Raw genomic sequence first — 27,163 nt, 5'->3', positions numbered from 1 at the left:
ATAAAAAAAAAATGTTTTCACTGTTTAAATTTTTATGAGGTAATATGTGCTTACCCATAACATTTATTATATCCCTCACACTTTCAGTAACCACACATTTTCTTGTTTTCTTTCTGTCAAATGCACCATAGTCCCTAAAATTTCTTTCTAATCGTCTAAACATTTAGATGTTCGGAATAGGACGATTCGGATATAGCTCAACATACATATTCCTTGTCAAAAGAGGATTTGTATTTGATTTTGCATAAAAAATACCATATCAGTCCTTTCATAAGTTCAATACATCTTTAATAAGTTCATTAACGTCTGAAAGTTCTCAACAGATACCAACAACGCATTCATTTTTTCTGCTACATAAACCAAGCAGAGCCTACGCTTTCAAATGGTCAATGAATTGAGATGCTATTTCATCATACCAAATTATATAACAATCTCATTTTGACCAAAACTGATATTTTCATTACCTCCAGGATTGAGAATTATAAAAATATTACGAATTATAATTGATTAGGGAGAAATAAGCCTTGAAAGAAGGGTTACGGCAATAAAAAAAAATCCAAAATGCAAAAATACGAATATTCATTGTGTCAGGATACCTACCTGTCAAATTTATTGGGTTGTCTGAATAATATTTTGAAGAAATCGAAACAATTCACGAAAGAAGTAACGACAGGACCGTAATTTAAAATTTTTGTCACTGATGATGGTAGTTATTTCATATTAAACGCTATAAAAATATCAAAGGTGATATATCCTTGGACTGTGAATTTATTGTTCTATCAATATCTGTAATAAAAAAGGAAGGTCCGTATTTGAAAAAAAAGTTGATGGTGAATATGTTGACACGAAACGTTTTATCGAATATTCATCATCAAATCGTCACAGTACACTTCGAATACAATAACATTTCATTTTTCCAATTTTTGATATACTCCGAAATAACAATTCCATTCGAAAAAAACGAAAATCAGAATTTTCGTTTAACTCGAGAAGGGCGAGCGTCCCCCTAAATTTTATTTAACCATTGTATTGTTCCCGATGACAGTTACCTTTTTTCATATTCAATCGTCTTCGTATCTATTACGGTTTAGAATATAGCAATGTTACCACATGATAGAAGAAACGGCCTGTACAAACATATTACGACAAACTTTTGGAACTGCTCATGAATCTTTTAATTTGAAGTCCCCACATTCTAACATAATCGCGGATGAGGTGTCCTCATCGACACACAAATTAAATCTACTCACTTTGACCTTCAGAAAACAATGCCAATGTTCTTCAAACAATCCTACAATTGTTATTTCATTTGAGGTCCTCGCATCTACACACAAATGCAGATGAGGTCCTCGCATCTACACACATTATGCAAATGAGGTCCCCGCATCGGCGTACAAATGAAGTCATTCCATCACACACATAAAAAAAGGCGCGAATTTGAAGAGTCCTCACAACCCATGGTGGTTACGGAGTCCTCGGAACACACAATTTTTTCCATTCGCAATTTCAGAGAATCTGAGAGGCTTTTGGGAATGCTTATGAAATTTCATCATCAGTAATGTAAACGCCATTGGTCTAAGACGACTCCTTCACTATGTCCTCGGAACCTTATAGATAATTCCACGGTCCTCGCTTCACCACCTAGTCACGTATAGGTGTGTGTGTGTGAGAGAGAGAGAGAGAGAATGCACGGTACAGGGTTTCATCATGTGCTTGTCTACATACAAACATACGTCTGCATACTTCGAAGATCCTCCAAGTAATGAATGCTCCATCGGTGAGAGGCCACCAAGTTAATAGTGATGTGACGTCACAGCAGCAGCAACCGTTCAACGATAAGAGAGCAAGATGTTCACTCCACGACGTCTGGCTGAGTAATGCGTATTCATCGGTCTGCCTCACCTCTCTCGAAGTAAAGAAGGCTGTGACCTAACGCATCGCTCTATCCCTAGCAGCAACCGTTCAACGGTAGGAGAGCTAGATGTGCACTCCATGGCGTTTGGCTGAGTAATGCGTATTCATCGATGCGCCCTTACCTCCCTCGATGTGACGATGGCTATGACGTAACGCATGGCTCTACCCTCACTCTCGACGGTGACGCGCAGGCGATGTGGATTATGGTATTTAAGAAGCGGGCGGGTGTTGGTTATGTCAGTTTCCATCGAGTGAGTTAGTGAGAACATAACATAGAAAATATATTCTTGTGAATGTGGTAAATCTTTTACTCGTAGTGGCAACCTTCGTCGTCATCAGCTCCAGAGTTGTCAAGGAGGTCCATCAGTGAAACGAGTGAGATTAGATGACGCTGCAACACCTATGTACACATGTAATTGTTGTAATGTGATGATTCCATTGACTCAAGTGAATTCTCACAATAGAAGTCTGCAACATAAGAATAATGCATGTGTACAATTGAGTGATGGTGTTCAAATTATAAAGAGCGCCTTCAAGCGTCGGATTGCTACATACAGGGAGCAGAGTTCCATTGTTTACACGGATTACATGTTATTCTTTAATGAAATCAGGCAGAAAGTTATAGAATTATTGGAATCAGCCATCAGGGTTCACAAAATCATCAAAGTGAATATGGAAGTATTTGGGAGTTATATTCTGCAAACACAAGACCTGAAGGAAACCAAATCATTTAACTCTCAGAATAGAGCAGTTGACCAATCTACTGATTTGAATTCCTTATTTGATGGTTTTCGAAATGGGATTATCGCTCAAACTACAGAATTCCAGGAACGTGATTCAAGTAAGCATTCCTACCAAGTTTTAATTGGATGGATCAGTTTTTTTTAATTATATTTAAGGTCATGTTTCTGGAGGTGAACATCAATAAATACAGCCCGCTCAGTGGATGTTCATATGTGAAGCTGTCTGAATGTATCGAGCGTAGAAAGGCCGTGGTATTACCCACGGACATTAGTCCGTAATGAAGATCAGCATTGTTTTGCATGGACTATCACTTCAGCACTACATCCTGCAATCGATAGAACGTCAGAAGTTTCATCATATCAACATTTCAATACAGTCATAGATGTAACAGGTATGAATTTTCCGGTAAATTTGAAGGATATTGTGAAATTTGAAGACAAAAATGATATTTCAGTTAATGTGTACGGTTTAGAAAGTAAATTCGAGAAGGGTAAAATAATGTATGAAATAATTGGACCACTACATTACTCTCAGAGAAGACTTAGGAGACATGTCAATTTGTTACTTATCACTGATGATTTCGGTAATAGTCATTATTGTTGGATCAAAGATCTTTCAAGATTAGTTTCAAGCCAATTATCGGCTCATGAACATAAGAAATATTTTTGTGATGGCTGTTTATTATATTTTTCTAATAAACAATTACTATTACGTCATAAGATAAATGATTGTACTCACTTGAGTACTACAACACCCTCTACCAATTTCAAAGTCAATAAATATGGGAAAATGGTGCCTGAAAATATACTAACTTTTGAAAAATTTGAGAAAAAAATGAAGGTACCATTTGTAGTGTATGTCGATTTTGAATCAGTACCTAAGCCGATTCAAACCACCAAACCAAACCCTGAATACTCGTACTCGATCAAGACATTCAAACATGAGCCTTATTCATTTGCTTATTTGATTAAATGTTCATACAATGATGATTTATCAAAATTTGTTTCGTATAGGGGTGTGGATGCAGCCCAGAAATTCGTTAGCAAAATCGAAGATGATTTGAAAAATATTTATGAAAATCATCTCAGGTTTCCTATTCCTATGGATGCACAAACTTCTGAGGAAGAGGAACAGTTTGCTTCTGCCACAAATTGTGGCATTTGTTCTAAACAATTCAATGATGGTGAAGTTACAGTGAGGGATCATTGTCATCTCACAGGAAAAAAAAGGTCCCCTGCTGCTCATTCATCATGTAATTTGAATTTTAAATTACCAAATTTCATTCCTATAATTTTTCACAATCTGAGTGGATAGGATTGTCACTTATTCATAAAGGAATTGTATAAAAACAAAAATAAAGTGGATATCATCCCACAAACTAATGAGAAATATATATCTTTCACAAAACATCTCTTTACACACTCCTATACGGATAAAGATGGCAGGGTGAAGAAGAATTATTTGAAAATGAGATTCATTGATAGTTTCAGATTCATGCCTCGTTCTTTGGAGAAATTAGGAGCTAATTTAACATCTGATCAGTGTATCGAGATGCGCAAACTTTTCCCACAAATTGAAAATTTCAATTTGATGAGAAAGAAAGGTGTATTTCCCTATAGTTTTGTTGATGACATCGACAAACTGAATCATTCAAGACTTCCAACCAAAAATCAATTTTATGATAAACTCAATTGTGAACATATATCAGATAATGATTATGGGAGAGCTCAACTTGTTTGGAATTTGTTCGAATGTCAGGATTAGGGTAAATACTTCGATTTATATTTAAAGTCAGATGTGTTACTATTATGTGATATTTTTGAAAACTTTAGAAATATATCTGTTGATAAATATAAATTGGATCCGGCACAATACTTCACTGCACCCGGATTATCGTGGGATGCCATGTTGAAATATACTAATATTGAATTGGAATTACTAACTGACATTGATATGGTTCACTTCTTTCAAAAAGGTATTCGTGGTGGAATCAGTCAATTTAGTGAAAGGAAACATAAAGCAAACAATAAATTTTTACCGAATTATAATCCAAATGAACCATCTTCATTCATTTCATATTTGGATGCAACAAATCTATATGGTCACAGCATGTCACAATCATTGTATTGGAAGCTGTATTGGAAGTGGATATACATTATCCCCAAGAACTTCACGATAAACATTCAGATTTTCCATTTTCAGTTGAACGTTTGATACCTCCATATGCAAAATCGAAAGTTCCCAAATTAATTCCAAATTTAAACGATAAAAGAAAATATATTGTTCACTATAGAAACTTACAGCAAGCTGTCAATCATGGCTTGATAGTGATGAACACACATAGAGTATTGAGGTTCAAGCAATCATGTTGGATGAAGCCCTATATAGATTTGAATACTGAAATGCGAGTTACGTGGTCATAGTTCCCACGACACGGCCATTCACACGGAGATTCAGCTGAGTAAGAGATATTCCAGGAATCCCTTATCTCGACATGCAGTTAGCATCCAGTTAACATTATATTAATTATCATTCTGTTTGTAGCTCTCGTGAGAGACAGTCGTCTCTAGTTTGTAAAATAAATTCTTTTTAAAAAGTTATTTTCTCGTTCCAATCATTTAATTGGCGCAGTCGGTAGGATTTGTGCAGCGTGAAAACGAACTTTTTGCGTCGTGGAGTTTCAACCCCTTCAGCACAAATTCAACAAAAATCCTTCGAGGACCACCCAGAACGAGCGGACAAGGAGACGACAGAGCCCCAGGGAAGCTGCAAGGAATCAACGGAGAAGGAACTGGAACTTACAGGTAAGTGCCAAATATTTCCTTCTTGCCTTCACGAACCCTCTGTATAAGGACTTCGGCGAAGATATATAGTATCGTTCATTGCGAACAAACTGTTGTTTATTCGAGACGAGTAATTTTAAGAAACTATTTATTGAGAAAAACAATTATTTATTTATGAATGAAATTGAAGATATTTTATTACGATTGAATAGTTTATCATTTCAAGAAAGTTCAGCAAATAATACTGAAAATTTTGATAACACTTTTCAACCCACAATGGTTCCATCAGTTCCGCCCCAACCAACTCAAATAAATTGGAACCTTTTCAAATCTAGAATAAACAATTTAAAAACTTTTGATGGTGATAGCAATACATTGAACAAATTTATCAGTAGATGCGATGCTATAGTTAACGCGTACAATGTGTTTAATGATGCTTCATTTAATGAACACGTTCTTGAATGTATTCAAGAAAAATTGACAGGTAAAGCCGAGTATATGGTTGGTAACAGAACCGAACTTAATACTTGGGACGCCTTAAAATTTGCTCTGAAAAAATGTTTTTCGGATAGGAGAGATTTGGACTATTCAGTTCAAGAATTAACTAGAAGTCGACCCCATAGAGGAGAAGACCTAATGACTTTCGGTAGTAGAATTCAATTAACCAAAAGTAATGTAGTTCAAAGAGTCAGTAACAACCCAGACCTAACTCCAGAAGAAAAACTTTACCAAACAACTCACTACGATAAAGTAGCCCTCAGTACTTTCATTGCATCTTAAAAAGCCAGCCTCACTGGAAGACGCCATGGCATACGTAAACGAGTTCGAAAATTTAAAAAAAATGTATGGTTCGTTAAACGATTATAAACCAAAGTTCAATACTTTCGGTTGCCAAACGTCAACCAAAATGGCCCTAGACTCATACAACCTCAAAGACAAAATTTTCAAAACGAAAATTTCTCTAACCCAAATTATTTTTCAAAAAATTAACAACATTTTTTCAATCCACAATTCTCAAGTAGACCTAATTGGCCAAGCCAACCTATTAATATCCAACCCAGACAAATACCACCACAAAGATACCCTACAAACCGAGAAGTTTTCGGACCTTCTCAGAATGTTTTTAAACCAAAAAATATTCCACCTAATCAATTACCGAAACCGGAACCCATGTCCACTACATCAAGAAACCCAACAAAAATGTCTCAAAGACCTTTTTCTCAACAAAACAACACTTTTAGGAACCCTAATAATTACCGAAACCCTCAAAAAATGTTTACCGCAAGTCAAAAACCCAATTTTATATCTGAGGAATTATTTTCTAACGAATACGATGAATTTCCCCAATATAATGACACTGATCAACAATTTTATGATAATCCCAACCTTAGTGAAGAAGCATACTCTTCAGAAAATGCTGTTTATTTAGAAAACGAACCAAATTTTCAGAATGAATACTTAAGCGACGTAGATTGTGATGAAACTGGAAATTTTCATTTAACAACTCAATTCGAAGATCATACTTAGCCGAAATCAATGCATTTTGTAACAATGCATTACCTTATGTCGAAGTTGGTCACAAAAATAAAATTATTAAACTACTAATCGATACTGGAAGTTCAAGATCCATTATTAAACCATCTATTATTGAAAAATTATCCCCAAACAAAATTTATCATTCAAATACTATTATCAAAACGGCTTTTAGGATTAACAGACTTGATAAATATGCACCTGAATATAGACCTTGTGAATAAGAGACTGATAGGAAATCATGTTGAAATTCCTTTCAAGTTCAGACAGTATACAGATACGAGTTTTTCTTTCTCTGTCAACCCACAAGAAAGAGTTCTTAAATATCTGCCTGTCACAGTTCCTGAAGGTGAAATTCTTACCCTTGAGGGAACACTCAATGATCTTTTCATCCCGCAAATATTGACAACTTCAAAAAATGGTTACGCCCTTATGGAAGTACAAAACCCCACCGATAGAATAATATCAGTGAAATTGATACAACCACTTCCTGTAGAGAGCTTTCAATCCTCTATATTCGAAATGTATTCTTACGAAACTTTCGAATATACAGGGACGGACTCACCTAAATTGGCAACCGAAATTAATATCGCTGATTTGATACGTCTAGACAACATGAAAAAGGATGAAACAAATGCTATCGAAACACTTTCAGTTCAAAATAATCCTGGAGACATAAACGAACTTATCGACATCTATTTGAATAACGATAATATTCCAGTCTTAGACAACGACGTTCTCAATGAAGTCCTGGAACCGCAAGAACCGAAAAAACAAATTAACATATTATCTGATATTCAAATTGTTCCCCCAAAATTAAATGAAATCGAAAAAACCGGATTCACAAACCGCTCACACTTCTCTCGAAGACCCTGTTTTTCAAATTCCCATTTCAGAAAGACCAGTTAATACATATAAAAATCAAATAATTGTAGCTATTGGTGACATAGAAAAACTCAAATGTAGAATAGAAAAGGTATTCGAGAATTTGCGATCTTATATTACCATACCCTCTAAAAATCTGAGCGAGAATATTGTTAAACTCATTAAAGAATATATCGATCCAAAACAAACATTTGCCTTCCATTTTAAAAACCCAACAGTCTCACAAATGTTCAATACAACAATCCAAAATTTACTCAAGAATTCTTCATTCAAAATTGTTCATTGTCCAACATTCTTAGAGGATGTAGAAACATTGAAAGAACAGAAAGAGAAACTTAAATGCTATCACATTAAGAAAACATGCCATAGAGGTATAAATGAAATGAGGACATCCCTCAGTTCATGATTTTATTGGTCAAAAATGGCAGATGACATACAAAATTATATTAATAATTGCGAAACATGTCAGAAAAACAAATACGATCGGAATCCTCCTATAATTAAATTCAACCTAACACCTACAACTTCTAAGCCATTTGAGCATGTTCACATAGATACATTCAAAATTTCAAACGAAACTTTTTCAACAATTATCGACACATTTTCACGATATGGTCAGGCATATCCATTAAAATCCTTAACCGGAGTTTTAGTAGTCGAAAATCTACTCAATTTTATAACCCATCACGGTTTACCACTCAAAATAACCGCTGATTTAGGCATCGAATTCAAAAATTAAGATCTAGAAAATTTTTGTAAAATTTATAACATTGAGCTGCATTACACAACTTCAAAAAACAGTAATTCTAATTCACCAGTTGAAAGATTTCATTCAACACTGATTGAACATTATCGATGCCTAAAGGAAGAAGGAAAATCGTTCACAGCTGAACAGCTGATGAAAAGAGCTGTCCTTGCTTTCAAAGTAATTAAAGGTCTTATTAATAACACAGACCCATTTGATTTAAATGATCGTATAATTGTTTCCGATTACGTTCAAAAACACAAAGAAAATGTTAAAAAATTGTATCAATCTATTCAAAATTCCAACCAAATTACTAAAGAAAAAGTCATTGAAAACAGAAATACCCAACGAAATGAACCCCCAAAGTTTACAAATCAACAAGTTGCGTATATTAGAACAAAGGCACGAAATAAAGATCGACCGAAATTCAAGAAAACTGAAATTATTGAAGAGACCGATATAAAACTCAAAACAAATAAAGTCACCTACCACAAAACAATAGCCAGAAAACCAAAAATTTCAAAAAAACTTTTGTTACAGGAAGTAAAAGAACATGAAGATTGATATCGCTATACCTTCTACTTCACGTGCTCCGAGTCCAAAGTGACGATATTCAAATAACCCCTATAACTAACCCCATCCTTCCCCTACAGCTGGGAAATGCAAGAATTATATACAGCAAACATACATTTTTATATTACATAGAACTTAGGTCTATAATAAAACAAACAAACTAGACGACTACTTCCAAATAATCAAGAATAATTTTGATAAGGGAACAATTAATAACCCAATTTCCTATCATGGATTAGCATACAGCCTGCTAGTCAGAACCGAGTATCTTATTGAAATGACAAAAAAGAAATTAGAAAACCTCCAACCCCATATCCGTATTAAAAGAGGTATGATAAATGTTATTGGAAAAATCGAAAATTGATTATTCGGTACTCTTGATGCTGATGATGGTAAACGATACGACCAAAGTATCGCTATATTAGAACGTAACCAAGAAAATATGATTAATGAGGTAAACATGCAAATCTCTCTGTCCAAAAAATTAATCAATCACTATAATAAAACTATGCAAATTTCGAAGTTGCAGTTCAAAAAACCATTGACGACCTGACGAATTACATTAGTTTTCAAGGAATTGTTTCACAAATAACCCTTGACTGCCAAAATATGATTACTTTTATCGATAATCTAGAAGATGCTATCACATTTGCGAAGTTAAATACCTTACATAATTCAATAATACCTAGTTCTGAACTGAAAGAAATAATAAATTATTTAAGCAACATCTACTCTGATTCAAAAATCCCGAAATTTGAAAGTATGTTGACATATTATCAATTTTTCGGTGCACAAGTAACTTTTTCGAATGACAGAAGAATAATTTTCGCAATACACGTTCCTATTGTCGGAAACGAAGTTCTTACATTTTTCCACCTTTATCCTATCATCCAAAATCACACAAAATACCCATATTTGGCACGAGCAAACCACAATATCCAGTTCGAAGACAGTCCATGCCCAGTATTAGAGAAAACGTATTAATGTCCAGAAGATTACTTTTCCGAAGACCAATGCACATCTCACCTGATCGAAGGCAAAGTCGCCGATAATTGTCAGCCTCTTCCAATCAATGTGGCAGAGTCGATTATCGAACAAATCACTCGAGAAGAAATTCTGGTAATTCCGATACAGAGCGAAAGAATATTTTCCAAGTGTAAAACCGATCAATATTTGGAAATAAAAGCGCCCACCCTAGTTAAGATCTCGAAAAATTGTCAAATTGAAGTGAGAAACAAGACTAAATTTTGAAGAACTCTACGAAATCAACAATATAGTGGACCGATTGAAACCAATCCACAAATTTAACAACTCCGAAAATAACACTACCATTTTTGGCGTTTTTGCAGGAGTTACTATCACAATAATTGTCCTGATATTGGCAGATTTAAGAAAAATTGGATTAAAACCCGTATACTGGGATGTTGTTGCTTCAAAACACCCCAAAAAGAAGAAAATACCAATGACGGAGATATGGTTCCAAGCCGCCAAAATAATTCCATTATTTTTTCGGCCTAAGGAGGGAGGAGTTACGTGGTCATAGTTCCCACGACACGGCCATTCACACGGAGATTCAGCTGAGTAAGAGATATTCCAGGAATCCCTTATCTCGACATGCAGTTAGCATCCAGTTAACATTATATTAATTATCATTCTGTTTGTAGCTCTCGTGAGAGACAGTCGTCTCTAGTTTGTAAAATAAATTCTTTTTATTTTCTCGTTCCAATCATTCAATTTGCGTAATCAGTCTAATAACAAATCTGAAAAAGATTTCGACAAACTAATGAATAATGCAGAATAATGCAGTCTAATGAGAAAACAATGGAAAACGTAGACAATAGAATTGATGTTAGACTCATTACACATTGGGAAAATATAAAAAGAACTATAGGTGCTGGTTGTCTCATATCGCGACCAAATTTTAAAAAATGCTCCATTTTTACTGAAAATTTTGTTGCTATTCAATTGGCTAGAGTGAAAGTTCATTATGATAAACCACTGTATTTGAAATTTTCCATTCTGGAATTATCCAAAACAGTTATGTATGATTTTTTCTATGGATGTATCAAATAACAGTTTGGAGAAGATGCGTCCTTACTCTACACTGATACCGACTCCCTTATTTGTAGCGCTCAAAATTCTCCTCAAATATATTTGTTCCAAATCATAAACAATAAAAAAAAATAAAAAGAAACAACTCGTTACCTCGTAGATCAATTACTAATTATTTGGACAATTGCCGCTAACCTTTAACCAGTGGAGAAGGGAGTGGTTCAATCAAACTTTTATAATGGGCGCCACATGATTTTTTAATTGTCCAAAAAAAGTTCTTAGAAGTTCATCACACCCAAATCATGAAACAATGGGATGGATCAGACGAGTAATTGACAACAAGGATAGAGCAATATCTATTGTAGTAATACTAATAAACAACATACACCTGGTAATATGAGATTGAAAATAAAAGTTCATATTCTCACATCCAAAAGCAAAATCTCGAATATAATAGTTAGCAGAGATCAACCGTCTTCTGTTATTGACTGCTTTTATCTCCCGACCGTAGCTTAAGCTTAAGCGCAGGCGCATGTATAGGAGTATGAAGTAAAGTTGAAAATCCTATTGACGAGGAAATCTCCGCTTTCCATAGAATATAAAAAAAATAAAAAAAAAACAATGAGACGTATCGCATACAATAATAAATTAATAATACAATTAGAGAAATTTCACGCTTATCACTAGGTACTTGCGTTCCAACTTGACAGGTCCTTTGGTGCCTGTGGGATTCCAAAATACCAAACTTGCCAGTCACGTCGAAATTTCTATGCTTGGTCAGTAAAACCAAATTAGGCTAGGCAGACAAGGTCAGGATTTTCTGATTAGTTGACGAGTTTCAAAACCCAACCATCAAACCCTTCAGAAAGAATAGAAATCGGTTATATTTCGTTAAATAAAAACATGAATTAATGAATATTATCTTATAGTCAAACTTCTGATTGTGCGCGCTTATTTATTCTAATTTTTCACTCTGTAACCTGGTGGCTATTGCATTAATGGTTTACTATCTGACTCAAACTAAAACCTTTATTTTTATTATCTCCCGGTATATCTCAAACATTTGGCAAATGAAAACTGAATGCAAAATTATTCATCGATATCAAAAATAAAATAAAAAAAATTGCAATTTTCCACCCCTAATTTATTATAATTCATTTCCCGACAACTAACTGTAGAGAAATCAGTCTCCCTCAAAATAGAAAAAAAAGTAAATCACATCACTAAAAGTCATGATCGCAAAATTGATACTCCCTGTATAAAGTAAAATTAAAAAAAAAATAAATATCTCTCTGCTATGGAATTATTTCAATTTCAAATAATTCTAGTACGAAATAGTTATTTCCTTTGACAATTTTTTTGTAAAGATTCTTATTATCTATATTTTCTCCTACAAACTAGTTACAACCCCGTATATATAAAAGTGTGCTTGCTGACATCAGTTAGACTCAGAAGCAATAGAATAATTTAAAAAAATATATTTCCAAATAGGCCGGTTTTACGAAACAATTATTTAATCGACTGTACTAGTCTATCCTGAGTTCAAAAAGAAAATGAAGTCCACCATAGGTTTTGAAAAAGATAGTGTTGAAAACATAATTGATTTAATTTCGAAGCTCCAAATATATAGCATTGTTCAGATCAATAAAACTTATGAAAAATATCACGAATTGAATGTATACAAATTTTCAAATGAAATAAAGGAAAATAACAACTAATTAATAAAGTCATACCTACCTTCAGAAAAGGGTTTTCGCTGCTGGTAAATCAATTTTAATTAGATGAATGTTCTTCTGACAAAACAAAGGTTTTCTGTGGAAAATAACTCGCCAATATTTTTCCCAAATTAGCTCTCTGGACTGGTAAAATCCTCTGGAATCGTGAAACATCGCTTGAGTGACGAAAGTTCTAGAATTGCTCAAAAAAACAGATCGAATAAAAACTGGATATGAAATAAAAAAAACTTTTCGTACCATCCACAGGAACGTCTTTTCTCCTTTAAAACGGCCAGATACCGCTAGCAACAGATGTGAAGTGAAACTGCATGAGAAAAATAGAATTGCATGATAACTTTCACTCGTAAATTTGACAAACTTACAAGTACACACTTTTTGGTTGGTGTACACGAGGCACTACGAGGCTGGGGCAGTGTCTTCCTCCCTCGCCCTCATTACTTTTTTTTTCATAATAATCACTCAGAATTTCTCATAATAATCGCTCAGAGTTTCATGAAGATCGTCATTCTTGATGTTTCCGAATATCAAACACTGAATTGTTCTACATTTATACTTTACCCCCTCCGTTTTATTTTTTCCAATATAAATATAGTACCAATACCAGTTCTACATCATTCTTCCACAATGCCTAGTACAGGACCCGTCCAGGTACATGAAATAGATTCAACGTCCGATCATTTCAGTACAACCTTCGCTCAATTTCTGCAGCGAATCTATGATCTTCCTGATGATTTCCCAGAACGAGTAGAACAAGGTATGCAGGAGGAAGTAGATGTAGAGTTTGAGATGGCTGTTGATCTAGATGATTAGGCGGACGATGTGATTAGTATATCATCTGATTCAGATGATTATGAGGACGATATCATTAGTATATCATCTGATTCAGATGACGACACCATCATTATTGTTTCTGATGATGAGGAGCGTTAGTCCATATTAGTGCATGGATCAATAAAAAAAACAGCCCTTTTCAGGGTTACAATTGAAGACTGAAACAAAAAAAACAGCTCTTTTCAGAGCTATCATTATACTTTCAAACAGAAACAGGTTCATACCATTGTTAATATTATGTTAACATTATAGTCTCAAACAAACAAAATGTATGTAAAAGCACCATCATCCCACTCTGTAGTACTCATCATTATATGCATTCAATGATTGACAAAATGCCAACTTCAACTTTCATTTAAAGTAGTACTCATCATATGCATAGATATTCAATGACTATCAAATTCCCAACTTTGACTTTTCAGTCAAAGAAGTACTCATCATATGCACAGATATTCAATGATTAACAAAATCCTAACTTCGACTTTTTTAGTCAAAGTATTCATTTGTCACATAATCTGTGAATTCTACTACTACTGTTTGTGTGAATTATGTAGCCCTGAAAAGGGCTGTTGTTTTTTTTTTTGACCAGTAGGTCTACGGTTATTGTGCCACAGGTTTGACATTGTTACATATAATGCATGTCGACACTCAGGTGAAGTTTGTTAGGGGCCTCTCGCAAGCATCACACCAATTCTGCCCCATTTCCATAATAGAGACGGTGTTGTGGGTATTGACATGATGATACCACCCTCCATTGTTATTTCTGTGTGAATAAAAACGAAAGCAGCACCAACATAGTTTCTTGTTACCACCATCAATTGTGCTGATCAACACGTATGCATCCATTGCACAATATAAGTCCAATGGATCTTCTAATGTCTCACTGACATTGAGCATTCGCATACCGATCCTCAAAGCACCATCACCTTCAGTAGAATCAGCTACAATCCCTTCATCGTCTTCTTCTCCATCCACAACCCCCTCAAACTCCACAACGTCATCATCTTCATTGGCCTCATTTTCAACTTCATCTATCACATCTTCATCGACTCCAATATCCTCTTCTTCAACTATCACTTCCTCTAGTGGAATGTTGACATCCTCATCATCTGACTCGTCTATCCAATTATTTTCATGAATAGCAGATATGTTATTTAATGCAGCAGCTATTTTTCTAGAATTCATCTTGTTGTTTGCTCACACTTGTTTGCTAACAGTTGTAGAGTGAATGAATGAACTTCAAAATGGTAAATCGACTTATATGATTGAATAGGAAGTGGAATTGTTACGACTCCCACCTACCACTTGACTCGTTTTGAGTGGGAGAGAAGGATAAGTTTCCCCACTATACTTTCACATGATGTCAATTTGTATAAACAGAGAATGTCGTTGTAAGAGAGAGCAGTCAGAGTTTCTATAAGTCATCTCTTATTATTTCTAAACGAATTATTAAAAATGCCGTTTCCAAAAGAGTGGAATGAAAAACCAAAAGTATGTGTCTACCCAATGATGATAGTGGGGGCTATTGTGTGCTACTTTTGCCAAATAAGTAGACCTAAGGAAACAATTAATCCTTGCACTGGTATGTGCAATGATTGTATGTCGCGGATTCAGCTGTCGCCTCCATCTCATCCACCGAAGCGGCCAAAAATAGAATATCGTCAGCAACAGTTACAGTGCCTGAAGTGTTCCGAACCTATAATATCCAATAATATGGGTATTTGTAGAAATATTTGTGCTACATGTGCTGCTATTCCAGCCCCGCTGCTACGTTGTTTGCGTTGTGATACATACACAACGAATTGTTGGAATCATGTATGCACTTCATGTAGAAGTACTTGGGATCTGTGTGAGAAGGTTGGTCAACTCTACCCCAATAGGAGAATTCATTTCCTTCAATGTTGCTGTCTGACACATGATCAACAAATATTGAGGAGAAGAATCAAAGAACATTCTACAACGACAGAGACACATCAACACTTTTAATTTTTTTGTTTTATTATTGTCATTGTCTTCTGCTATTAATAAATATATTATTTTGAACCTATTTGTGTTACTTTCTCACATTTTGAAATGCATGCAACAAAGTGTTCCTCTTGAATGACAAAGATCGTCACATGCGTGAACAGTTTAGTGAAAGAGCGCATGTGCTAGTCAATGAAAGAGTGGGCTAGCTGATGGAAGAGTGCATGCAAGAGCGCATGTGCTAGTCAATGAAAGAGTGGACTAGTTGATAGAAGAGTGCATACGTTAGTTCATTTTCTTCTATAAAAGGTGAAGTATCAGTAACATCATCACCTTTCCTATTCACATTCTATTACTATCACATATCATTCCTCAGACCTAAATAATCATTACCATGAGCTCTATGCCGTTGTTGATTGCTGAAGATGGTTCACCACTTGTTGATATCGATCACACTGATTTTGAAAATATTCCAGTATTACATTTATCGAGTCAAGATTCGATAAATGATTTTGATATCAACGACTTTGTTAACTTTGCAAATGTGCCGGAACCAAATGAGCAAATTGTTATTGAAAATCCAATCGTTTCGCAATCATCACCACTCAAACACTCTTCATCTACCCTTCCTCTTGGCAAAGACTACAGAATACTATAAGACGTGTCACTCGCTCATTTTTCGACATCTGAGAAATCTCGCCGCCCGCTAGCGACAGCGGGTAATTACCAGCCGAGGTAGTACAGTGTGTCGCTTGAAGTTACCAGTTCTCGTCGCACACGAGATATAAAGGTTGTCCGTATTGTTTGGTATTGTCAAAGACTACAGAATCGGTAAACTTTGGTATTGTGATTGTGTTGTGTTCGTTCGGAGTTCGAAATATTTATTTTGTGAAAATGTCGACGTATTGCTCAGTGGATGGTTGTCTGAGTACGGTGGGGAGCCCAGGTATTTCGTTTTTCCGCTGCCCAAAGTACAGTGAAAGGTATGCATTCAATATATTCACCATTAATTTTTATTTTACCTATCTATACCTTTTATGGTTTTGTTGTATAAAATTATTCATATCGAAATATACCGCCGGCATTTGCCAATCCAAACTCATTTCAATCTTTTTTCAAAATGTTCAGTTTATCGATTGATATACTTGAATTTTTTTTTAGGTGTCAACGTTGGAAAAATGTATTAGGCTTCATTGGGAATCATAGATATGCTAATCTTACCCCAGAGCAGAGTCACAATAGAATTAAAATTTGCAGCTTACATTTTAGAGCCGATGATATTGTGAATTCTCGTATTCATAGCTATGCTGTTCCTTCATTGCGTCTGCCTCAAGATGGTTCTCAGAAAGGTTGGTTCAGTGAAGTTTATAGATTCAAATGATGAAAAAATCTTATTCCACTTTTTAACATATGAAATTTACAATATCAATTTTGTTGTTTAAACCTTCCAGATGATGATGACATTGCCGGTACTAGCAAGGATTTTATTTACATTGATGCTCAGGTTCAAACGGATCAATTAGGATCACGAGGTGAAATATCTTTTCGTTATATTATATACTTACCTGATCTATTTTTATATGCTTCGGAAACAAAAACGATGACAAGAAAACAATTATTGAAAGTACGTACATCTTTCTTTTCGATGAATGCAGCCAAACATCTGCTAAACTCTCTTCGGGAACTCCAAGAAAAGTGGCATTACGAAAAAAAATTGTATCACTTGAGAAAACAGTAGCTTCAACATCGAAAAGAGCACTGGACGAAACCGGAATTACTCTGGATGATGTTTTCAAGTTTCTGGAAGGAAACGCTCTTGTCTATGTCACAGGATACCTCATGAAAAAATGTCTCATGCAACATTCGTGTGACATTTGCATACATTTTAGCAAATCCTCAGAAAACCTTCTTGATCAAGATGTAATTTTCTGTAAGCTAAAGGCTTACAGTACCGACAAATCATCGTTTGGTGGATTAACCGTACCATCAAGAGATATTGTTGACCATGTAATAGAGATGGAAAACATATTCATTGAAAATTTTGATAAAATCGGCAGTGAGAAGGGAATTGGACAGTATTTGAAAACAAAATATTCGAAAATTCTTTTCTCACATCCATGTCAAAAATTCCCCTTCGATTATTATATATCTTTATATACAAGAGTTCGGATATACTTTACTTTAAAATTCATGAACCAGGACATGAAGATTGTTAGGAAACATAAATCATGCAATGTAAAATTGAATATTTTAAATCATTTATAAACATATAACATTATATAATTGTATTATTTTTGTTAATAAAACATGTTTTCCTGAACGTGTTTATCATTTCATCAGTAAATCACTCTGATCTGTTTCTTAGATCATTTATTCATGAGTTTATCTATCATGTTTCTAGAAGTTGATCGACAAACAACTACTTTCGTATCTTTGTTTATTGTCTGATACAACCGAGCAAGCGAAGTTTCAACTTCGGAACGTCCCCTGTAGATATCGCGAATAGGAACTGCCCTCGTATAACTGTCATGCGGCCGGCGGCTTCCGGACATCGTTTGTCGGCGATATGATTTATGGAAATCGCAAAAAATGCAATCCTGAGCCGTACCGACAAACGAATTCCTTGGAGTGAACCAACTTATAGTATTCGGTAAACTTTGCTCTTGGTGTTGATAAGAATTCTAGAACAATCAAGAGGAAGGTTACTAATGCATCTTCATCGATTGTCACTGACTTCAGAGAAGAAAAACAATCGAAAAGTGTTGTGCGAGAGAAAAAAACCACAACGAAAAGTAACAGATCGAAGAGGAAGCCAAAAGGTTCACTTAAAGAAATGAAGGGTGATTTGAAAGCTGAATCGCTATCTTCTTTCAGTCCTCTACATCGGTTTGGAGAAATGAAAAAGAAAGCAAAATGCCGCCTTGTAAAGGCGCAGATGGCTATTGCTGAACTTGAAAAGAGTGAGCGGGCTATGAATGCTAATAAGGAAACTCTTCAAGCATTAGATGCTAAGATTGCATTAGCGAAGGTTGAATTGGCTAAAATGTGTACGGATGCAGATGAACTCCGTTCAAAAATTGTTAAAAATAATCAATTAAATCAACGTTCGAGAATGCAAGCTCAGGCTGAGCTTGAGGAGTCGACTCAACTTTATGAGACGGCATTATCAGTGAGAGGTAATTGTCGAAAAGAGTTGGAGAGTGCATTTCAAAGTGACGGCGATTAGTTTTGGGAATGATAATGTGTTTTCAATATCGTGAGTTGAAAAATATAAGCGGGAATGGAGTATACAATTAATTTGGTTTGGTATACACAGAACGTTGCGAATGGCTGGGGCAACGTTTACCGCTGCAATATTTTTCAATTCACATACTTATAATTGAAATGAAAACAATAATGAACTTCAACATTACTTCATTAATATATACAATAGTATATACATTTAAACCATATTTGATTCATCAATCCAAGAATTTTGTTCGCTAGGAAGGCCTTACCACTTTACAAATACTTTATTGTTTCTTCTCTTCAACACCTTCTCAATCAGATATACGTCAGGATTCTCGGTTCGTAATAACTCTTCTTCGTAAAAACATCCTCTGATCGGTTGTTCATTCATATCTTCAAGATTATAAGTCGTTGGGGTGGTTTTATTAATTTTAACAATCTTGAAGAGCTCCGTGGTAAAGTTTGCAGTGTAAGATTTTTCAAAAATATTTTTGTACTTGCTTATACGTACAATATCATTCAATTGGAATTTGGCTTTACTTTGTTTTCCTCCAATTCCATTGATACCTTTGAATTTCAATTTTGTTGTTGAATGAACATTGATGGGTGCCATACCTATTGTACGATGAACTTTATTATTATATCTACTAGTTATAATTGGAAGAATATCAAGCCATTTGTGGTGACCTCTCATCGAAAATTCCTTGTAGAGCCATGCCTTTAGTGTACGAATCACTCTTTCTGCTAGGGCCGCCTTCTTTGTGCTAAATGTTGAATAATGATTGATATTATATTCTCGCATGAGAGATGAGAAGCTTCTATTAAAAAATTCTTTCCCTTGATCGCTTTGTATATGTTTGGGGGAAAATTTGGCTTCCTTTAGTACATATTTCATTGCATTAGTTATTGTACTACCTGTTTAATCTTTAACTGCTACAGTCCACAAATATTTTGAGTAACAATCAATCACTACAAGTATATATCGGTATCCTTTATTACTATTTGCATAAGGTTGTAGTTCAGCTAGATCTATTTGCCATAGATCTGCAAAACCTCTGATGGTGGTTATTCTCCTATGGAAATTACGTCTTGCAGGTCTATGTAATTCATTAAAAACTTGTCGTTTGACATCACTTATTTCATTAGTCATTCTATTTCAAAATGATTAAAGGGAAAAGTTGATAATGTTACTGCATTGAATGATGATATGATAGTGATCATTACTTGAGGATATATCAATATATTATACCTTCTTCACGTAATTCTTCAATTATTGAAATTATTTCATTGTCATGTCCAGTATGCCCAGCTGATTTTGAGGCTACCAATAGTCGTAGACGAGCAACTAACTCTTTCGGTGAATTCCAGTACACATAATTCACAGGTTTAGAATTATATGTTTTCTCCATTTTCTTTCGTTTGAGTGCTCCACCAATTCTACTTCTTATTGAATATTGTCGTGAGTCTGATAGAGGTTTGATAACTTCACGAAATTTTTTAGAATTTGTGTTTTTAAAACCATTCTTCAGATGATATTGTTTATATGGAGCAATCGTTATTTTCAATCTTTTGGAATATACTTGACGAGTTTCTTCATTATCAACATCTTGCGGATTCTTCAAAAAGATCATATCATACAAGTCTGGAGAACCTGCGCATTTATTTTTTTTCACTTTATTAGCATCCCAAAATGAAATGTTTCCATCTTTGAAATGTACCACTAGACTTCCCATTTTCAGCTTTTGTGTAATAGGATCCATACGTACACCAAATGTTCCATCATATGCTGGATTTCTAGATTTTACATTATTCAAATGTTTCGCCAAAACATCTTCACGACTTTCATTCATATTAGGTGAGGAGTCATGTTCCGAGGAATCGATGTGGGACGATGATGGTGTTTCGAATAGAGTTGTTTTCATATCGTCTTGAAGTGTGCTCGTGTCACTATTCACAGATGATACACTACCAAAAGATTGTTTTCTTCCTACTGGAGTACTCATGGGATAATTTGAAGTAGATTGAACATTTCCATGGGTTGACGATAACATTGATGATTTCGAAGTAGCGTTTGATGATAAAACATTCAATGGTTTCATTATGGGCTCATACAATTTCTCAAGTGATGTACGATTTTCAATATTATCATTCTTGATAGAGTTGAATTTCTGCCTGACAGCTTCTGTTGTCTCTACTAGTTGACGTTTCAAATTCATTCACTATTTTTATTTTCAGAATCATTTTTCGTATTCATGATGCTCTTTTTGAATTATAGCTCAATTCACTGATGAAGTGACCTCTACAATATTCAGTGATCGAATAAGTTTGAATAATAAGATCATGGATATATAAAACTATCGAATCCTTTGCGATATCTACCTTCATCAATTTTTTTGGCCTTATCAATAACTAGAAATCCATATTTGTCCTCCCAGAATTTAACACACATCAATTGGAATTGTTTGAATGTTACATCGGGTGAAACGTGATCTGAATAAATGTGGTGTAAATTCGTCTCATCTTGTTTGAACATTATAATGAAATTGGTATTGTCACGCACTAATTGTCTGGGTACCCGTGAATATGTCTGTGCTAGATAAAAACCATCAACATCCTTATGACGTCCCATACAGAAATATAATATCCTGCTTTTCACATATCAAATCATCAAAAATGAAAACAGAATTAGGTTTAGCGTCGGAGGGTTCCACTATTTCTGCATTATTGCTGAATGTATAAAAACCTAATCCTTTTATAGGTTCCAAAACACTTCGCAAGTACTGATATTTTGGTTGATTGAGTGATTTCGAATAGAGATACACATTTCTAAATCTCAGTCCTTGTGGATGTGTTAAAAGTGATATCATTGCATTCGTCTTTCCACAATTTGAAGGTCCTATAATGAGTCCTCGAACTGATGATGGAAGTAGTGGATCATGTCTGAATACCCTTTGTCCATTCAATCCACACCCAAATTTCTCATCTAGATTATCTACAGCAAACTTTTCTTTCTGTTTTACAATGCGCATCGTGCCGTGGTTGGAGACTATATAAATGTTATTAGCTTATTCATTTCAATGTGTACCATCAAACGTACAGACGTATTGAAAGTGATCGTAAAATTAAAAGAGGTTGTGGTTTTGTTAATGATTTAATAAACAAACTTCCTTTCGAATTACATCTACCCGGAGGTTATCAATACTGTGGACCGGGTACAAAATTTAAACAACGTTGAGCTCGTAACGATCCTGGAATCAATAAATTAGATATTGAATGCAAAAAACACGATATTCAATATTCTAAGCATCCATCCGATCTTGCAGCAAGACATTTAGCCGACAAAGAACTTGAATACAGCGCTTGGGATAGGGTTAAATCGAAGGACGCGAGTATTGGGGAAAGAGCAGCTGCATTACTTGTCACCAACATTATGAAAACTAAAAGACATATGGGTATGGGTTGTAGTATCAATAAGAAAAAATGTAAGAGGAAACAAACGAAGAAAAATAAAATCAGAAAAGTTGCATTTAATGCTGGGATAATCCATAAAGTGCGAAATGTATTGAAGAAAGCTGGTGGGAATCAATTTGTGACGAATAATAGCAAAAAAGCTATCACTGTGGCATTGCAAGCGGCACGTAAATACCTCAAAGCTGCCGGTGGAAAGAAAAAAATCCGCACACCACGCATAATTCCTGTTCCCAAGATTGGTGGACTTTTGCCATTGATACCAATTTTTGCTGGACTATCCGCACTAGGGAGTTTGGCGGGAGCCGCTGCTGGTATTACCAAGGCCGTGAATTCGGCAAAAGCCAGCAGAGCGGCTTTAATGGAAGCCAATCGCCATAATAAAACCATGGAGGCTGTAGCATTGGGTAAACGCGGAAGTGGAATATACCTCAAACCATACCGTAAAGGTTTAGGACTATATTTAAAACCATACAAAGCCACAAACAAAACAAAAAACTAATTGAACCCCTACCTCAGAGGCCTCTCACCGATATCGATCTCAGTTATCATGCACAAAAAATGAAAATTCTACATTTTCGTGGTGTTTTTATGCGTGACAGATTACCCTCTTCAGGTCCAAGACAAAACGAGACAACTATTGTTAATTTAGATGGAATGAGTGGACCAGGAACACATTGGGTGGCATATAAAAAATGCGAAAAAGAAGTCACATATTTCGATAGTTTTGGAGATCTACCCCCACCATTGGAATTGACTCGATTCTTTCGAAAATGTTCGGATGTAAAAATCAAATATAACTATGATCGTCAACAGAAATTTAATACAGTTCTCTGTGGTCACTTGTGCTTACAGTTTCTCTCTGAATAATTTTATAAATATAAAATGAATACAACACCAAAACTGGATCGGGAGGCTATCAAGGGAATAGGGTTTTCACTTAGAATGTTTTCAAAATATGGTACCTTGAAAAAAATGGATAAAGTGATGCTTGCAAATATGCCCAAGGAAGTGATACTTGCATGTGTTGTACAAGATGACATCGATATAATGAAACATAGATATTGTTATGAACACCACCCCGATGAAAATTTAGATTCAGATGTTAATGATGGTCCTATACCTCGAAAATCTATGTGTTGTATTTGTAATATAGAGGATGTGAATATCGGTATCAATAAAAATGATACTTATTACAATACAACACCTTCCAAAAAGTGTAAATTGTCTCAAATGTGCTGTTGCTGTGTACAACAATAAATTGAAATGTGTTTCAAAATATTCATCAATCATGCCACGAAATTTCGAGCTACAAGCTGTCGGGACAAGTGTCTTGAGTGCAGATTTTTTCCACCAATTGAATTGGATAGGAAGAGCCGTTATGGATTAGGACTTTTGGGATTCTATGGATGCAATACAATCAATAATATAACTGAAGCTAATAATTTAGTGAGTTTCAGAATCAGTAATGACAAGTCATCGATACTCCAAAAGTTTACAATTGAAATTCCATGTGGTGCTTACGAAATAGAAGAGATCAATGCCGTCATACAGAAACACATCATGTTCAGATTATTTCATGATAAAAAACCAATTGATATCGTTGCAGATGATATTTTCTATCTACACGCCAATAATAATACATTCAAATGTGAAATGCGATCCAAATATGAAATTGATCTGACACATACAAATTCTATAGCAGAAATGATGGGATTCGCTCATGACATATTTCCACCAGATCAGATACATGAATCCTCATTACCAATAAACATCACAACTGTGAGACTTATCCGCTTAGATTGCAATATAATATCTGGTTAATATATAAATGGTGAAGAATCCCACATTCTTTTCTCATTCGATATTGATGTCGAACATGGATACAATCTTACTAAAGAACCACACAGTATTATATATATATGCCTGTCAGTCCAGAAGGTCGTCAATTGATTCACAACATTACAGTGCGTATTTTGGATGAAAAAAATAACCTTATCGATTTTGGAAGTGAAGAAGAGATTTTCATTATTTTGGAATTGAAGAAAATCGAATAACTATTGTTATGGGTTTCATTTACAATAGACAAAATCGTATTGAACAATCCCAAACCAAAATGAGCTGCACTATCAAAAAGAAAAGTGTGCATAAAAAGAAAAGTGTGCATAAAAAGAAGCTCATTCCACAAGTGTATGCAAAACAGTTAGCACATAACGCTCTGTCTGTGAGTGATCCTAAATTTTTGAAATCGATTGGATTGAAAGTGAGAAAATAACAATGGTGCTCGAAACAAACAGTGAAAAGTTGAATATATTCGATGAACCAGTGCTCGATCATTCTCTCATAAGTTTACATGAGAACACATATAAGCCCTACGGATCACCGCTATTCAGGAATTCGGATGAAATTAGAATTGCAATCAATAATCAAGATGTTATACTAGATATTGCCGAGAGCTTCATTTACATAGAAGGTAAATTCACCCCGAAAGATGTAGCAAAAACATGCTATCTCTCGAATAATGCAATTGCATCTCTCTTTGATGAAATTCGTTACGAAATGGGTGGTGAACAAGTAGCTGTTGTTAGAAAACCTGGGATAACATCTACAATGAAAACCATGATATCATTTGGACAAGCACATGCTAACACATTATTGACATCTGGCTGGGGACTTTCACGATTGAAACAAGATATCTTGGATACAAACAGTCATGTTTTTAGTGGAAAACTACCACTGAAATATTTGATGGGTTTTGCTGAAGATTACAACAAAAGTATCTTGAATGCTAAACAGGAATTGATTTTGATTATCGCTCGATCATTCAAAAACTCATATATAGGTGAGGTAGATGCTGATTTGGAAATAAATAAAATCGAATGGAAAATAAGACACATTGTACCAGATGATAAACACAAGCTCAAACTTTTGAGTAGAATAAACAAAAGCGGTCTGAATGCCAAAATCAAGTTGGCTTATCGTATGTGGGACCTCTATGAACTACCATCATTAAGTGGGACTTCTTCAGACATATGGGCCATCAAAACAACTAACGCTCTGGAAACTCCTCGTTTTGTCATCATCGCATTCCATCCTCATCATCGCATCCATCCTCATGACAGCTTTACCTATTAAAAAAAAATGACACCAAGACGAAAAATAATGTTTAAAACTTTTGGAAATTCTTAAAAGTTTCATTATTTAAGGACCCTACAAGAACAATAAATCAAAACAACTAACCACATTTTTCTTACAATAATATTACTATACCATTTTAAATCATCAATTCAATTGTTTGTAACGTATTCTAAAAACATTTATTGTGTGATTTTCACCAGACAGTTTTACAAAAACGCAACACATGTTTCGCCATGCAATGGCTTCCTCGGGCGTGTCTTAATGTTGTTTGTTTGTTGTTATTGTTGTTGTTTGTTATAATGTATATGATTTATTTGATTGGTATTGATTTGAATTTTTTTTTTCAGATATCTGGCAAGCGGTTGTACGTTATAGTTACAGATTCAGACTCGGCATTTCCACTATCAGCAGAATTGTCAAAGTTGTATGTCAAGCAATTTGGACCTACGTCACGAATGTTGTCCTGCGTTCACTTCAGAGCGCTGGGAAGAAATTGCTGGCAATTTTAAAAAAGGGCTAATTTCCCTCACTGAATAGAAGCTGTAGATAGAAAACATATTCGCATCGTCCATCCATGCAATTCAATGTATTACAACTACAAAGGATTTTCGTCTATAGTGTTGATGGCTGTGATAGTTTCACAATACCGATTTATCTACGTTGATGTTGGCAGTTACGGAAACGATACTGATTCAACCATATTTCAAGAATATTCTTTGTAGAAATCACTGCTGAACAATGAGCTTGAACTTCCTGAAGAAAATTATCTTCCTGGTACAAACAATCCGAAAGTACCATTTTTTTTTGTTGCTGCATAAACAGCTTCTCCGATCGTTTGCGGTACATCAGTTGACAGTTGCAAAAAGAATTCTTAACTATCGTCTATCGAGAGCTCGAAGATATGTAAAATGTTCATTTGATATAATGAGCCATAAATGGAGGATTTTCCATAGAGCAATAAACTTGCCATTGAAACTGTCAAGTCTCATGTAGTTTTACACAATTTCATTCTTGAAAGAGATGGTTACAATACAGATGATATTATGTCAATAACTGGATTTCAAAGTATAACAAAGAAAGTGAATGCGTGCGTGGGGGACTTTCTGCGAATAACGTAAGAAACATTATGATGGACTATTTTTCAACGCCAATTGGCTCATTAAATTGGCAGCTTTCCAAGATTTAATGTAACATAAAAATATAGTGTGTTTATTAGTTTTCAGTTTGTTTTTTTTGAATTTCGAGGCAATAATTTTACATCAGGTTTTACTAAACTCATTTAATGAAACAAATAATGTGTTTTTAATGTTCTGTAGTAAGTTAATAAATATTAAATTTTACTTACCATATTGATTTTTTTATGTTGGCTCAACTCTTCAAATCCTGCTTTTAATGCCTTGAAAATTTCGACCGAAGCAATTCTTGTTTGGATTCTATCTTTGTACGAGTCTTGGGTTTTGTCCCATAAAATAGGACGATATTGAGCTAGTGTGATCAAATGTTAAAGATCAACATCCATGTTAATCACTTTTTGAAACAATAACAACAAAAGAGAAAACGGTCGAGCA

At 34.8% G+C, this 27,163-nt stretch overlaps 1 long non-coding RNA gene and 1 pseudogene across 1 annotated transcript; one reads left to right on the top strand and one right to left on the bottom strand.

Moving 5' to 3' along the window:
• Nucleotides 1–1,976: 1,976 nt before the first annotated feature.
• On the bottom strand, nucleotides 1,977–13,289 carry LOC141483416 (uncharacterized). The gene is made up of 3 exons (XR_012466071.1): nucleotides 13,203–13,289; nucleotides 12,967–13,101; nucleotides 1,977–12,088 (listed from the first exon to the last, which is right to left on the bottom strand). It is a non-coding gene; the product is annotated as an uncharacterized lncRNA (long non-coding RNA).
• Nucleotides 13,290–18,913: 5,624 nt separating this feature from the next.
• Nucleotides 18,914–26,813, top strand: LOC141483390 (uncharacterized; annotated as a pseudogene).
• Nucleotides 26,814–27,163: the final 350 nt, after the last annotated feature.

This window comes from Leptinotarsa decemlineata, unplaced genomic scaffold, assembly GCF_025532065.1.
Source record: "Leptinotarsa decemlineata unplaced genomic scaffold, Ldec_3_MD MMD2_tig00003348_RagTag_RagTag, whole genome shotgun sequence".
Classification (NCBI taxonomy): domain Eukaryota; kingdom Metazoa; phylum Arthropoda; class Insecta; order Coleoptera; family Chrysomelidae; genus Leptinotarsa; species Leptinotarsa decemlineata.
This window is presented reverse-complemented; position numbering and strand designations above follow the sequence as displayed.